The sequence below is a fragment of the Pongo abelii genome, chromosome 2 (assembly GCF_028885655.2).
Source record: "Pongo abelii isolate AG06213 chromosome 2, NHGRI_mPonAbe1-v2.0_pri, whole genome shotgun sequence".
Lineage (NCBI taxonomy): Eukaryota > Metazoa > Chordata > Mammalia > Primates > Hominidae > Pongo > Pongo abelii.
The window spans coordinates 99,397,706-99,406,250 of record NC_085928.1 but is presented as its reverse complement, the minus strand read 5'-3'; the positions used below and the strand labels follow the sequence as shown (position 1 = coordinate 99,406,250).

Here is an 8,545-nt window from a genome sequence, read left to right as displayed (position 1 = left end):
CCTGTACGTCTCTTCAGACCACCACAGTGATTATTGGTTGCATAATATCTGTATACCTTCAGAGATTTTAGCCCAGGGAACACCTGAGCTGTCACATCCTTCACTGTGTCCCCAGCACAGAGATCCTCAGTCAGTATTTGTTGGATGAAGAGAATATAGAGAGGGGAAGAAAATGAAAGGAGAGGGGATGTGAGGGCCATTACCAGCAGGAAAGAAGAGAAAGCCTCTTAGAAACAGCCCTTCCAGTGGATAAGAAAAACCAAAAGTTCGACTTAACGAAGAAGAGCAGGTTACTTTCACCAAGGCCTTGTTCCAAAATGCCAAATAATGACAGGAGAGCCGTCCTTTCGTGGGAGTTGGCTGCAAACCTGGGGGGAGCTAGCATTTTGCCCAACCTCGGAAAAACACGTTGCTTTGCTCTCTTCTCCACTGGATGGAAAGAATCCAATCCTTTCTTAAACACCTGAAATCATGAAAGAAATGAAAGGTAAGACATACAACTTTGGAAGTAGATGTGGTTTATTAAAAAAAAAAAAAAAATCGTGGGACAATTTAGTCCCTGACTGAGAGTACTCTTAAGGCATGGAGCTGTAGTGTGAATAATCTTTATCTGTAATTGTAACACTGTGTCAATAAAAATAGTTAAGCATTGTGAAAAATTAATCTGCCTGTGACCATAGTGCATTTAAGATAATTAGAATTACCTGGAGAGCCTTAGACAAGTAATTGGGTCATCATTAATCTTTTCTGGAACCCCATAATGAAAGTGATCTTCCATTCTAGGAAAATACTATAATACCAAAACTAACAATTACTGAGCTCTTACTGTGTCCCAGACACTGTGCTTGATATAATTTTCATCATCGTAATCTTAAGGACTGAGCAGAGGCAGGTTAAGTAACTTGCCTAAATCCCTTCCACAGCTGGTAAGTGGGATCACTGGATTCTAATTCTGAGCCCACCTTTACTCTATGCTGCCTCTTAACTTTTTCAGTAGACCAAGAAACAGAAGAAAAGGGTGGAATAATCTTCCAAGCAGTGCTAATGCAAACTTGAGAGAGAGAAAACAAGGTGTATAACAGGCTGTAGTTAGGACTTGCTGAGCAGGGAGAAAGAAAAAGAATACCAGGATTCCAGGTGATCTCAGCTGGCATCTGCCAGTGCGGGATAGGACTTCTCAGGAGGCACTGAAGCATTCTCCTGTGTACCTGCAGGAGAACCTATACTGTTGAGTCTGTGGGTTAGCAGCATATATCCACAAAATTTTGAGTGCTAGATGTCCCCACAGTGGCCTGGTGCCCTGGGAATAGGCCTGATTATAGTGTGGAGATAGTGGAGACTTAGTAGCATGCAAAGGAAATTTTTGCTCTGGCTATAGCCCATGAAAATAAGAGGTCCTGACTCTATCAGTGAGGACTTGGTCTTGGTAACAGAAGTTACCCTACGTATTCCAAATATTAAGGGCCTGGATACTAGCCCTTAAGGGAACTAGAATTTTTGCTCTGGCTGTACCCCATGAAAATAAGAGGTCCTGACTCTTATCAGTCAGGACTTGGTCTTGGAACAGAAGTTACCCTATGTCTTCCAAATATGAAGGGCTTGGATGCTAGCCCTAAGGGAACTAGAAGCTTTTGTAATCATTGCAATGTTTGGGGATGTGGGTCAGGAAGCATCCATGTAAATGGTTCTCTAGCGCTCACTAGGGAGCTGCTTCAAACCTCACATCTGCCAACAAATTTGCCTGCAGCTGCCTCCAGAGCAACATGGCCTCTGTCTCTTTGCTGCCTTCTAAATCTAGCAGTAGCTCCTTATTGGCAAATGCTAATCTGGAACCACACATGGGGGAGATTCCAGGAAATGCAGTCTTGGCCTCTGTCCTTCAATACAGGGCAGACCTTCTAAGGAGGAGATGGTGATGTCCAGTTGAATATCACCCATCAAGTGCTTTCGACCTTCCTATGACCTCAAATTACAATGACATTCTATTTCTACTTCTCCTCTCACCCCCAGCCCACTTTCCTCTGGTTGTCTTGACTAGGGAGTGAGATAGAAAACTTTTTGACTGGGAAAGTATGTGTGATGTGAGCCCAAGGTCCATTCCAGGTGACCTCTTGAGAGCCCATCCAGATGAGTAATTCTCTCACTGTATCACCTCACACCTGGCCTCAGTAAAAACTGGAAGATTCTTGATAATTGTCATTAGAAAGAAATAAAAATACTCCCAAGAGGTTAGCAACTAGGCCCTTCATGGGCATATATGTGTTTGCCTTCTTCATTGTCCAGAACTTGGTTACTAAGAGCAGTTCAAGGGCCTATGTACATTCAACTAGTATGGGCAAAGGTAGAATCTTCCTGCAATGGTTTCACCATGAGCACCTCTGCATGATCAGCTAACTTGGTACAACTGGATGATGGTCATGGTTGCCAGGCGTACTATGCTGGAAGGATGATGAGACTCCTTGGAAGGAATGCTAGGTTTCATGAGAGACACTTGACATGAAGTAGGGAAGGGTACCATTCATGCCACAGATTTGCCTTTCATGTCCATGCTGTTGTCAGCTATTGTATTTGACTGTCTGCATGGAGGTGCTTATGTGATGGATCTCTATACATGAAGATAATTTGCTTATCTCCTACCAACCTAGGCTACAGTTGCATCTGTCAAGAGCTGTTTAGTGCAGGCAACAACCACCAAATTCAAATTGGCTTAAGCAAAATCAGTAAATTAAAGGAAGTTGATTATTTGATTATTTGGGGATGGTTGGAAATACATTGTTTCATGTAACTAAAAAGTCCATAGTTAATAACCAGCTTCAGGTACAGTTGGATTTAGGGCTCAGCTGAAATCATCAAGTTTCTCAGTCTCTTGTTTTACTTTTCTTTGTGTCAGCCCTGTTCTCAAGCAGGCCTTCCTCATCCAGTGCCCCTAGTATTCATCTGAGCAGATTGATAAACTCAGTGGAAAGAAACCTCCTCTTTCCTAAAAGTTTCAGTTCAATGTTCTGGGGCTTGTTCTCCTTGATATAGTTTAGGTCAGTGCCTATCACTTTGGCACAGGAGCATAGGATGCATCCCTATGCCTAGCAGGTGGAGGGTTAAGCCTACACATACCACATGGACTGGAATTGAAGTCATGACAGCTCCCAAAGGAAATGGTGTGGGTGTGGATAAGGAGGGAGGGTCTCTGCTGCTGAAAAAAGGGGACATGCATGCTCAGCTGGCAAAAGTAACAGCTATTATTCCAGCTCAGCTGGAGTTCAAATTAGTTTGAGCCATCTATGAATCACATCAGGCAAGTTGCTAGCCTCTTTGGATCGTTCATTATTGGTTTATGAAATAAGCAGGTTGGGTTCAATGGCCCACTCCACCATCCAGCTCTGAACTTGTGTACATCTACCCATTGATGCCATACCTAAGGGGCAGCACTGGAATCAGGGTACATTATCAACATTCTCAAGCGCATTGGTCACTTATTTCAGGCCTAATGGTGTTGCAAACAGTAGCCTGAAAAACCTCCCAACATCGTTGGTCAGGGCCTCAGAAAAATTCAGAACTGGTTTTGCAGGGGCACACTCCACAGAAGTGACTGTGGTCTCTGCCACAGATAGCTGCATCCTCTGGCTCCTGGATGGAAGACTTTTTTTGCCTGTGATTCTTTCTGAAAACTGGGCCCCTGCCAAGCTCATCTGGCATGCTGTGCTCTGGGTAGAAGTAATTATTTTTATGAGGCATTATTCATGTCTAGTCTACCTGAGGGCCACCCCAAATAATGTTTCTCTAGCTATTAAAGGCTTCATCAGGCATGCAGAGTCTCTAGCAGTTTCCTTTAGGGGAAAAGAAAAAGATTCGTCTTGAAGTCTACCACCTCCAATGGCAATTTGCTGTGCATTTCAGGGCCACGCTAAGTGGTTGGCACCTGAAAAAAGGGCAAAGTCTTTTTCTTTCAAGTGCAGCTGGAAAATGGGAGTCATAAGTGAAAAGTAGGGAACTGGGAGAACTATTTCCATACAGCCGAGGTAGCTTTCTTGTTTTGTTCTGAGCTGGCAAACTTCAACATGCTCAAGCAATGTTTTGTCAGATTTCTTAAATGCTGAATGTGGCACTGGCCCAAATGAATGTAGATGTTATTTTAGTGCTGGGAGAGATTTATTTTAATGTACAGATGCAGCCACTACAAAGGCCCCTTTTAATCTACTGAGGGCTCTGTTCCTTGCTCTTTTACTCTTTGCAACCCCTTCCTCATTTCAGGGAACCTGTGTATGCTGTGAAATTGCAGTGTTCCTTCCTTCCCTCTTCATCTTGCAAGGCAGCGATATAATGCTGACAATAATTATAATTAAGATGCTTTGTGCAAGAAGAAGCAGTTTGCAATGCTTCCTCCTGTTTCCCAGCCTACCAGCAATTCAAAGACAATGCTGCTTGATCAAAGAAAATATGCCAACAGGAGAGTGGACCTGCACAGCTCCAGGCTGTGGCAGGGCAGCCTCAAGAGTTTTCCTTATCTAGGACCCAGGTTCTCTAGCCACGAAAGGAGCCCGTTCTTTTGCTGCTCAGCTGTGAGATGGGAAATCCATCAGTTGAGCTGAGCCTCAGATACCAATATCTTGCACCTTGATTGAGGCCAAAATAAACGGGAAGGGACGCACAGAGGAAGCATGGTGACATGTGAGGTTTGCCTGAGCCAAGTCTGCACTTTCAAGGCAAGAGCAGGAGAGGCGAGCCACAGACAAGATGGAGTGAGAGGGAAAATAAAGAGGATACTCACTGGGCTCGGTGGCAGAGGGGAAACTGAAGCCAGGACAGTCCTCAGTCTTCTCACACCCAAGGCTCCTTTTAAATAATCATTTGTAATATCCCCTTTACTATCTCCAAATGAAATTCATAGAAAATGTAACTTGTTTTCCTATATGTTGCCAAAAAAACTACGGAACGCTCCAACTATAATATCAAGAACTAGTTGAGAGTTGTTTATAATAGGAAAATATATATTGTAATACATAAATTTTGGGGCATAACTACAAGATAATACAGAATAAAGTAGCTAGATGCTTGTGTTGCACTTTGGTGCAAAATCTGTCAATGCAGTGGCCATTATGTAGACATCTCACCCACAAATCCTGCCAGATACCTCTGTAATAGCCAAGCCGCAGACAAGATAAAGAAGACCCATCTCTCTCTTTCACAGCACTATAGTAATGTTTCTAGAAAATTCCATGTGCAAGACATACTTTGTATTTGGACATAAAACAGAGTTCCAAGCAATCGATACCATTAGGGACATGGAACTGTTCTTTGGTGCGGGGCCCGGGGGCAGTGGGGTGGGGGGCTGCTGTCCTGTGAGTTGTAGGACTTCAGTTACTGTGAACTTTGAAGCATCTCTACAGACTTCCAGAACAGACCCCTAGGGGGTGATGCAGCCCCACTGAGAACCACGGGAGAGCCTGGGAGCCACAGGGCGGCTGGCTCTGAGCCAGGCGTGCAGGGCTCCAGTCCCAGCTCCAAGAAGTCCTAGCAACTGCACAGCCCTGGTTAAGTCACTGAACCGCCGTGTACCTTTTCTTTAACGGAGAAAACATCTTCTCCCTTGCAGGATGGCTGAAGAGTTAAGTAAGATAACACAGGGTGGGTGCCTGGCCCAGAGTGGGCCCTCAGTAATTCTATTTTCTGTCTTCTTAGAACCAGCCATGGTTGTTATTTTATTTTAATTTTTGGAGACAGTCTCACTCCATTACCCAGGCTGGAGTGCAGTGACGCGATCTCGGCTCACTGCAACCTCCCCACCCCAGGTTCAAGTGATTCTCCTGCCTCAGCCTCCCAAGTAGCCGGGACTACATGCGCCTGCCACCATACCTGGCTAATTTTTGTCTTTTTAGTAGAGATGGCATTTCACCATGTTGGCCAGCTGGTCACAAACTCGTGGCCTCAAGATCTGCCCGCCTCAGCCTCCCAAAGTGCTGGGATTACACATGTGAGCCACTGGGCCTGGCGGGCCAGCTGTGTTTATAAACTGCCTCCTGCACCCCTGTTAGTTCTATACTATTTCTTCCCTCTGTAACCGCCTTCTTAGAGACAAAGAATGTTGGCTTTGCACTCTGCAGCACCCCTGTGGGCACAGGTTTCCTAGAAACTTAAGTCCCCCAGGGCTCTGATCTCTTTGGGGCCCTGCCTAGTTTCCCAGGAGCCTCCCCAGTTGTCTTATTTCTTCAGAGTGAGGCCGCAAACATGAAGGGTCTGGAGGCTCTGGAAGATATGATGAGCATCTTAGGAGCTCTTTTTGGGCTCTCAGAAACAGATCAGTTCACAGATGTGGGAAAAAAAATAAAACATGAGGCAAAAACTTGCTAGAAAACGTGGACTTACCAATCTCATATTAAGCAGATGGAATGTCAATCTTTTCTATAGGGACAGGGTCATTAAATGCATATTTAGTGAAGTAATTTTAGGTGAGTCCCTTTGGCTCATTCATTATAGTTATTTCTTTTCTGCTTCTATTCTGAAGTCAGAAAGATCTGGGTTCAAATTCTGGTGCCCGCATGGTTCCCCCCAGCTTCCAGATGGAAAACCTCTATCATCTGTTTTCCAGCCCAGCCACTCCAAAACCTCCATGCCTTCAGCTGTAGAACAGAGGGACAATGACAATATCTGTCTCTGAGGATTCCACGTGCTCTTTGGATGTTTTACAAATTCAGCAGAGTTGGGAATGTTCTGGGTGGTTGAGATGACACTAGGTCTGGCTAACTTGTCTTCCAGCAACAAAGGAGGAAACTTTTCATAGGGATTTGAAGCCTAATGTTCCTGAAGGTGACATGGAGTCTGCTTAGTGGATGGATTGTTGAGCAGGAGTCATTCTCCAGTCTTGGAAAAACTGTACAGAGACTCAACTACAGGGGAGGAAACCAGGATATGGATTAAATAATGCATGTATTTAATGTACATACCTGTTGCTATGTGTATGTATGGGTGACATTTATTGAATATTTACTATGTGCCTGGCACTGTGCTAGGCTCATGACATACATTAGCTCATTTAAGGCACAAACTATAAGGTGTGCATGACTCGTGTTCCCATTGTGCTGATGAGAAAACTGACTCTGAAGGCATGCTGCATGTACATGAAACATGCAGGACTCAGACCTAAGTTTGTTTGAAATTTTCCAATCTGGGAAGGAAGCAGACACAGATAGTAACTAAGAAACTGCTAAAGTGGTGGGGCCCGGTAACACTATGGCTTCTTACCTATAGAGGTGAGACTCATGAAATTCCCCACCCTCAGTACAGATAGCACTGGGCCAAGATCATGGGACACAGCTGAAGCCCTTGCTCTTGGTGGTCAGATGGCCCATGCTGTGCGTAGAGGAAAAGTACCAGTCATTACAACAGGGCCTCAGAAGACCTTATTCTCTCAAAGCCACTTCTTGCAATACTCGGACATCCACGATCCTTTCTATTTTAAAGACTTTTGTCCATGCTAAAAGGTCCAGTTCCCCAGGAGCTGGGAAGGAGGTGAGGATTAAGCCATTGTGCTGGTTGTTTCCCCCTTGCCTGTGAACACTTGGGGCAGCCTCGGGCTCCTGCCTCTACTAGCTTGACAGGCTGTGGGAATCACTGGGAGTGGGTGAGGGGGGTGCACTGCAACTTAGTGCGCACAACCCTAAGTTCTCTTCCAGGATCAGCCCCAAGCACACCTGAGGAAAGGCCTGGGACTTGGAGTCTGAGTAGCCTCTTGAGGTCACCCCCTTTTGCTAAGTGCTCCATTGTTTATGTTCTTGTGTCATGAATACACAGAGGCCACAGATTTCAGTCCACAGATTTCAGGAGTGCCATCAATGCAGTTTTATTTGAATTCAACCTAATTTCCATCAGAAGTCTTCATTATCCTAGTAGGCAAGAACTTTCCATGAATTCAGTGTTTCTCTGCCTATTCCCAGGGTTTACCTGAGGCCGAAGAGAGAGGGTGTTATTTAATCATGTCATCGTGCAGGCATTTCCTGAGTCACCCAGTCGCATCTGGTCTTCTGTCATCAGTCCAGGCACAGGTCAGTGCTATGGCCTCCTCATTCCAAGGGAAGGTCACCTTCGAGTCAGTCGGCAGCTCCCTGGGCTTCACTCTGAAGAGCCTGCGGGAGCAGGGAACACTTCCCCGCTGAGTTGTCTGTCTGTGGCCTCTGGGAGGCTGTCTCCTTTCTGGCAGTAGCAGGGCTTAGAGCAGGGATGCTTTCAAATTCTTCCCAGCAATAGGAGAGAAAGGACTGTGTGGAGCAGAATACTCCTCACTGCTCTGGTAGTTTCCAGAGTTAGACCCAAGGTAGGAAGGCAGATGCCTGCCCGGACATCAGGGTGCATATCTTTCTGTCGGGGTCTACCAGCCCCTCGGCTTCCCTTTGATTCTCTTCCCTTTCCAGTCCAAGTCATCTTTCCTGAGCAGCTCGTTCAGGAGGCTGGAGGTAGGGTGTGGAGAAGACAGGGTGCAGAGAGGACAAACTGGCCCAGGCAGTTCCCCTGTTTTTCCTTCCTGCCCTGAGATTCCCCAGGCCTCAGCTTTTGA

General features: G+C 45.6%; 1 protein-coding gene across 1 annotated transcript in view; it reads left to right on the top strand.

Annotated features, from left to right (window-relative positions):
- CACNA2D3 (calcium voltage-gated channel auxiliary subunit alpha2delta 3) overlaps positions 1-8,545 on the top strand; it is a 939,714-nt gene that overhangs the window by 815,996 nt on the left and 115,173 nt on the right.